Source organism: Humulus lupulus, chromosome 6 (genome assembly GCF_963169125.1).
Source record: "Humulus lupulus chromosome 6, drHumLupu1.1, whole genome shotgun sequence".
In the NCBI taxonomy this organism is placed as follows: Eukaryota; Viridiplantae; Streptophyta; class Magnoliopsida; order Rosales; family Cannabaceae; genus Humulus; species Humulus lupulus.
The window spans coordinates 10,793,890-10,800,262 of record NC_084798.1 but is presented as its reverse complement, the minus strand read 5'-3'; the positions used below and the strand labels follow the sequence as shown (position 1 = coordinate 10,800,262).

The 6,373-nt window shown below is 30.1% G+C and overlaps 1 long non-coding RNA gene across 1 annotated transcript; it reads left to right on the top strand.

The window, feature by feature from the left end:
- The first annotated feature begins 452 nt into the window (after positions 1-452).
- On the top strand, positions 453-5,581 carry LOC133783784 (uncharacterized). The gene is made up of 3 exons (XR_009870958.1): positions 453-750; positions 5,192-5,269; positions 5,361-5,581. It is a non-coding gene; the product is annotated as an uncharacterized LOC133783784 (long non-coding RNA).
- The last annotated feature ends 792 nt before the right edge of the window (positions 5,582-6,373 follow it).

The following is a 6,373-nucleotide window of genomic DNA, read 5'->3' as shown; positions in this document are numbered from 1 at the left end:
TTTTTCTTATTAATAAATTGGGATATGATTCTCCTTCCACCCATGTTTTCCTGGACATGTTCAATCACCACCAAAGTATTACCTCATTAAATTATCATATTTTTTTCTTAGTTATTTAAATTAAGGGTGAGGAAATACCATTATATCACTACCACATCAAAAGTTGACGATTTTTTTATCTCAGTTGTAAACTTGAAAAACTTGGTTATGCATCTTGTGATCACTGCAAAATTGTTCCGTGCAATTAGCTTCCTATTCATTATCAAAGAATTCATATTGTAGCACTTTTTTTAAATTATCTTTATGAACATAGCTTAGCTATTAGACGAATTTATGTAATCGAGAGTTTTATTGTGGGTCAAATTTATATAATTCACGGCTCAAGTAAATGTCTGGGTGCATTGCACAAAAGAGAAAAAGTTAACTTTTCATTCCCCTGTGAGAAGTAAATGGCTGTTTCTATTTATTTCTTTCTCAATTTAGTTTTTCTGCTGCTTTTGCTGCCTCTTGTCGTTGTATTTAAGAGTTTTGTTGTTCTTTTTATTTTGTGAGCTCTAGTTTCCAAGGACTCTATAGTGGGTTTGGATAGTTTCTTGGTTGTAAGAGTTGTAATTTTTTTTAATGATGACTCCTAATTAAAGGTCGAATGATGTTGATAGTTTATTAATTGGTATGTAATTTTGCTTTCATTTTAGTGGCTTCATTGGATTTCAAATTGGAAGGAACTTTATTTGCAGCAGTTTGCAAGAGGTATGTTCTCTTTTATTTTTGTTAAAGTATTTTGCAAATGTTAGAGGAGTTTGAATATCTTAGATATTCATCCATAGTGAAGTAGGTCCTGAGATTATTATTATTGTGTGCTGCGGTGATAACGGAAGGTTGAGAACTTGTGTGTCTTAGTGAAGTAGGTTCTGAGAAATTTGTGTGCTGCAGCGAGATAAGGAAGAAAACTTGTGTGTTGTTTGAATATTTTGAATTGATAATGATTGATGGTTGGTTAATAAATATGGCTGAAATGTTTTCTGATTTTCTGTTAGTTATTTGATGTATATCTAATAAACTTCAAAAACTCACAGAAATTTGAAAGTAGAATCCAAACCCATGTGGGGAAATGTACTAGAATAATTATAAAAATAGCTTCTTGCAATTCAAAAACTTGGGTAATAAAATGTAAAACATTTTTTAGTGCAAGTCCAGTACATAAAATTTTTTAGTTTGAATATATACATCAAAAACCAAATACAAAAGAAAGAGTAACATCCCATTAACAAAAGAACTATTTATGAGAAAAGGAAAAAGAAAAAAAAACTCAATTGGAATATGATATAGGTTCTAGGAAACATGTAATTAGTAATAACCCCAAAAAAATTATACTACTCCTCTCAAGATGTATTGTAACTCACATGATATAGACAACAAAATTCTGAAACCTCAATGAAAAACATAATAACACCTTTAATATGCATATTTTTTAGGCAAACTTCCCCTTTTAACATTAGATGGATTTCTCCTCTTTACTCTACAAGAATGCTAGCCATTATGGGGAGAAAACATCTGACGCTGTTGTTTTCAGTGAAAAGAAAGAAACAGTTGCTTTGCCACTTCATTGAACTTCCAATGGAAAAAATAATAATTTCAAACTTTTAAACATGAAAAATGCAGCAGCAAAGTGTGTCTTGACTTTGCTGTGCTGACACCAATTAGCTAACTTAGTAGTTACTAATTTGATCGTTTCTGGCCAACAGAAATACAGCAGAATATTCCTAAAGAAAAGAAAGAATAGAATACAAAATTGAGTTTACAAGAACCTGTGCAATCATGTCCAAGAGAAAAGTCACTCAGTAATGATTTTAACACTAACTTATTTTTACACACCATTAAGACACAATGGCTCCAATATTCACATGTTATTAACTCTTATCGAAACCCCATGAGCACAGAAGATTAAAAAGTATCCCAAAAATCAGAATTTCCCTTAATTTTTGGGAAAAGTGGGGTAACAATGGCACACTTAAAAACTATGTTGTTGTAGAACCTAAACTCACCCTAGTTTAATAACCTGTAGCAATATGGAAGCACAGCCACAAATGGACTGAGCTTGAGACGCTCCGAAAGCAGCTCAGATAGATATCTGACACCACAAAACAAAAACAAAAACAGAGTTAAGATCGAGCTTTATATACAAAAATCATCATAACTCATACGATTCCCAATTAAATTATGCAAAACAAACAAACATTAATACTATATCAAAAAAAATATTATTAAGAATATAATATTTATATAACTAAATAGAAAGATTAGAGAGAGTCTCATAATAAATATATTTCTTCTATATAAAAAGTATACAAATAACTGAAGTTTTTTATTGTAGTTTTCCCCTGGTCAAGACAAGTCATTTTCACATGGTAGTTTAATGTTCTGTTTGTATCCCAGGAAACTAAACTTTTTATGGTATTCCAGTTTTTTTTTCCAATAAAATCTATGAAGAGAAGAGAATAAATGTTAGTGAACTGGTGTCATGGAATTTGGTTATGAGGTTGTTACCTTTGGAGTAAGATAATGAATAAGTTGCATTTTCAGCCCCATTTCGTATGGACAGATAGGAGCTTTTCTCAGTAATATTATATTTCTGTCTTATCTCTCTCTCTATATACTCATCAATGGGTTCTTACTCCTCAAACTACTACTCATCGTAAAACAATTAACGGTGTGGCCCATTAGCTCAAACTTTAACTTGATCTTCAATACATGTGCATAACAAGTATTGAGTGCAAATGGATCAAAATGATTATGACTATAATCATCTCTGCTGATAGTGTTGTGAATCCTTAATCAAATACAATTGATCAAATAGCTTAAGAATAATCTTATAGAACTTTAGACAAAGAAAATTAAAAAACAGAGGTGAGAAGAAGAAGAGAATTTGAATGAAATAGCCACTTTCTTTATTGTTGAATATCAATCCACATTACAATCTTGAAAGCCTTCTATATCAATTTGTTTACAAGATTACAGAGCTAATACAATGTAAATTGTCATTAAAAGTAACCTGTACAATGTAATGTCTATTTATAGACAATTATACTTAACTAACATTACTAAGAAGAGTAAAACAGTTAAGTTGTTAGTGACTGAAATGAACAGGTCACCATAGCTGACCGAACCAATTCCTACAGATAGTATTAGTAATTTTTAGAATAACCAGATACTGCAACATGTAGCAGCTTAAACTTTTCCTATATAGTAGTTCCTAGATGTTGCAATAGATCATTTCAATTATCAAGTGTAATTGCTCTGATACATGGGCATATGTTATTTGCAGTGCATATAAGTAGACTATTATGGATTTAATAAAAAGAAACCCATTATAATTCATATACATCTTAACCACTACAGTTGCATCACACCTTATATAGTCAGCTGCTAAAATACTAAAACCAAACTAAATCACACCTTTATAGTTCAGCAGAATATTCATCCATAGAAGAGAATCATCTGAGAGTCAAAGTAGAGTCCAAGCCTCACTATATTTAGGCACAAAGGAAAGAAAGAGAAAAACTGATAGTCACAATAGAATTAGAAATTTATATTAGAAAATAGAATCAAAATTATGATCCAAAAACATAAACATGAAGGAAACTGTCTGTCTATAACTGTGTACAAAAACCATTATCCCTTCTAATAGTACAAAGACTAGAACCAATATATAAAATGGTTCTGAACTGAACCGAGCATCTTGCTCTTTAAGAAACTTGTCTCCAAGCATCCGAGCAAGATTCAAGCCTGAAGAAGAGGCAAAAAGTGACTACTTCTTTACTTAAGATTATGGTAGTCCAAAAACAAAAAAATGAAGTTTAAGTACCGCATAGTCGTGTTTCCCCATCTCTCAGTGGCTCTCCTCTTTCTTCCATTCTCAGTCTTTCAGTATGACTAGCTACTCTATGGTCCTCCGTCATCTTAATCAGTTTCCCATTGGCATTGCTACAATTAAACATATTCAGTATAAATTATCATGCTGCTGGTATAAATTACAATGCAGGTACTTCTATAATTATATTTGGACCACATCTAATAAGAATTAAACAATAATAATTTTACAGAGATATATTTAAGGAAGACAAAAATAACATGATACGTGAAAGTAGTTACTAAACTGTATTAAAACATCATAAGTTCATTGTCATGATCATGTGTGCGTTAATGTGTTTCATCAATTGCTTAAGTTTATTTTGTCTGAGTTTGTGATTTATTTGAATTTCATTACTGGTTGGGTTGGTTCATGATATTTTAATTTTACAGAGATATATTTAAGGAAGACAAAAATAACATGATACGTACTTCATAACGCATGCCGAGTCCCCCACATTTGCACATTGTGCAAAGAAATTTTCAGCACCATCAGTCCATACCAGAAGCACTGTTGCAGTACAACCCTGGGTAAAACTAGTTATATTAGCACAAACTATAGCATTATCAACATTCTTCACTACACAAAATTATCAAAAAGATATCAAGTGGATATATGAATACACCATATATGTAATAATATATATTTATGTTTTTTTTATTTTCTGATTTTCTTGCTTGCTGTGCACATTTATAGGGGCGGTGACTTTCTTTTTAAATATAATTTGTACACACTAAAACAAGAGTTTCAAATAATAATAACAATACTAAAACGTATACATACATATGTATATGCTGCTAACATTGTCTTATCTTCTTCTCTGTTTTTCAAATAATAATAATAATGCAATACAGTTTTATGAGATTAGTTAATAGTAGTTTGAGTAGACAATTATTAAAAAAAAAAAATTAGAGCTCGGGTTGATTGTCTAAAAATTTGGATTTGTGAAATGTTTTATTCAATATCTATGTGTCTTTATGTGAAGCCCAATTAGTTGTGTTTCTTTTGGTTTGTGTGAATGAAGTTTATTTTTTCTTTATAGTGGTTATAGTTTAGGTATTTATTAAGATCTATTTGATATTTGATATTTTATTAACTAAAAATACCCAACTATTGTTGAAGCCATGTGAGTGTCATGGCCATTTTAATCTCTTGGGGATAAATATTCCCCTGTATTGGTTCTGTTTATATTTTTATCTCGTGAATTTACTTATGAATCTGTGAGCACCAATAATTTTTGTGTTGTAGATTGTATGGTTAACCTCATCTCTTTCTTGGCAGGTACCTCTCTATTATGATGGGATTGGGGGCATACGTTTGTCATTAAAACTTTCTGACTCTAGCCAAACACCTATAGAGGTATGGATTAGTTTGAGTTGTAGTATCAATTATAGTTGTTATTTCACTAATATCTGCATTAAAATCAATGGCTCTAGATGCAAAATATTAGATTGGATTGGATCTGGAGAAATTGTTGCAGAAGGTTATTTTATTTCAAGTGACCCAAAGGATGAGGTTCACCATGTTCCTCTTGGGCCTAGTGCTATGAAAGTAGGGATAGATCTTGTGAGAAAGAATGATGCATTTCTGTGGAGGCCTTCAACAGTTATGTCTACTATAGAAGATGCTATAGGTAGTATAATTGCATGGCCAGCTGATAAAGTTATAATTAGGTAATTAACTTTTTTTATGTACTCTTTTAGTTTACTATAACTTTAAGTTGAAGCATTAATTATTTAAATTTTGTTGTAGCTAAGCAAATGAACTCACAACAAAGACAAGTGCACAAAGGATGATGAATTGAAGGATGGAGCAAGTTTTACGCATGGTTTACTTTTGTGTATCTTGTAATGTTTCTATTTTTCATTTTTGAAGTAAAAATTGTTCAAGATTATATAACTTTATTATGTTATGCTTTCAAACTTAAGTTAGAACTAAGATCTCATGAAGTAGACACATTCATGGTTTGAATTAGTTATTGTTTAATGTAATACTTATGGTTTATCAATCTATTGAGAATTACATTTTATGATTAATTTTGAAGTTTTTTTTATCAAAATACAATAATGAAAATCTTTTAATTAAAAAAAAACCATATAAGTATACTTATCAAAATAAAATTTAAAATTTTATTACTATATGTTATGATTTAAAAACATATTATAAGCGTAAAAAATCGTTATGGTTTATATAATATAACAAACTAAAAATGTTATAAAAATAATCAAATGTAACAGTTGAAAAGTGTTATGAAAAAAGTATAAGATTAAACTTTAAATTTATAACCAAAAAATCTATCTAAATGTTATTATTTGAATATTATAGCACCTAAAAATGTGTTATTGAATAGTTTAAGATAACACTGAACATAACATTCAAATACTGTTATAGAAAACACTGGACTTTTAATAACAGGGGCAATGTTAGCATTTTCAGAAGTGTTATCAATAGTCCCGGTTAGCA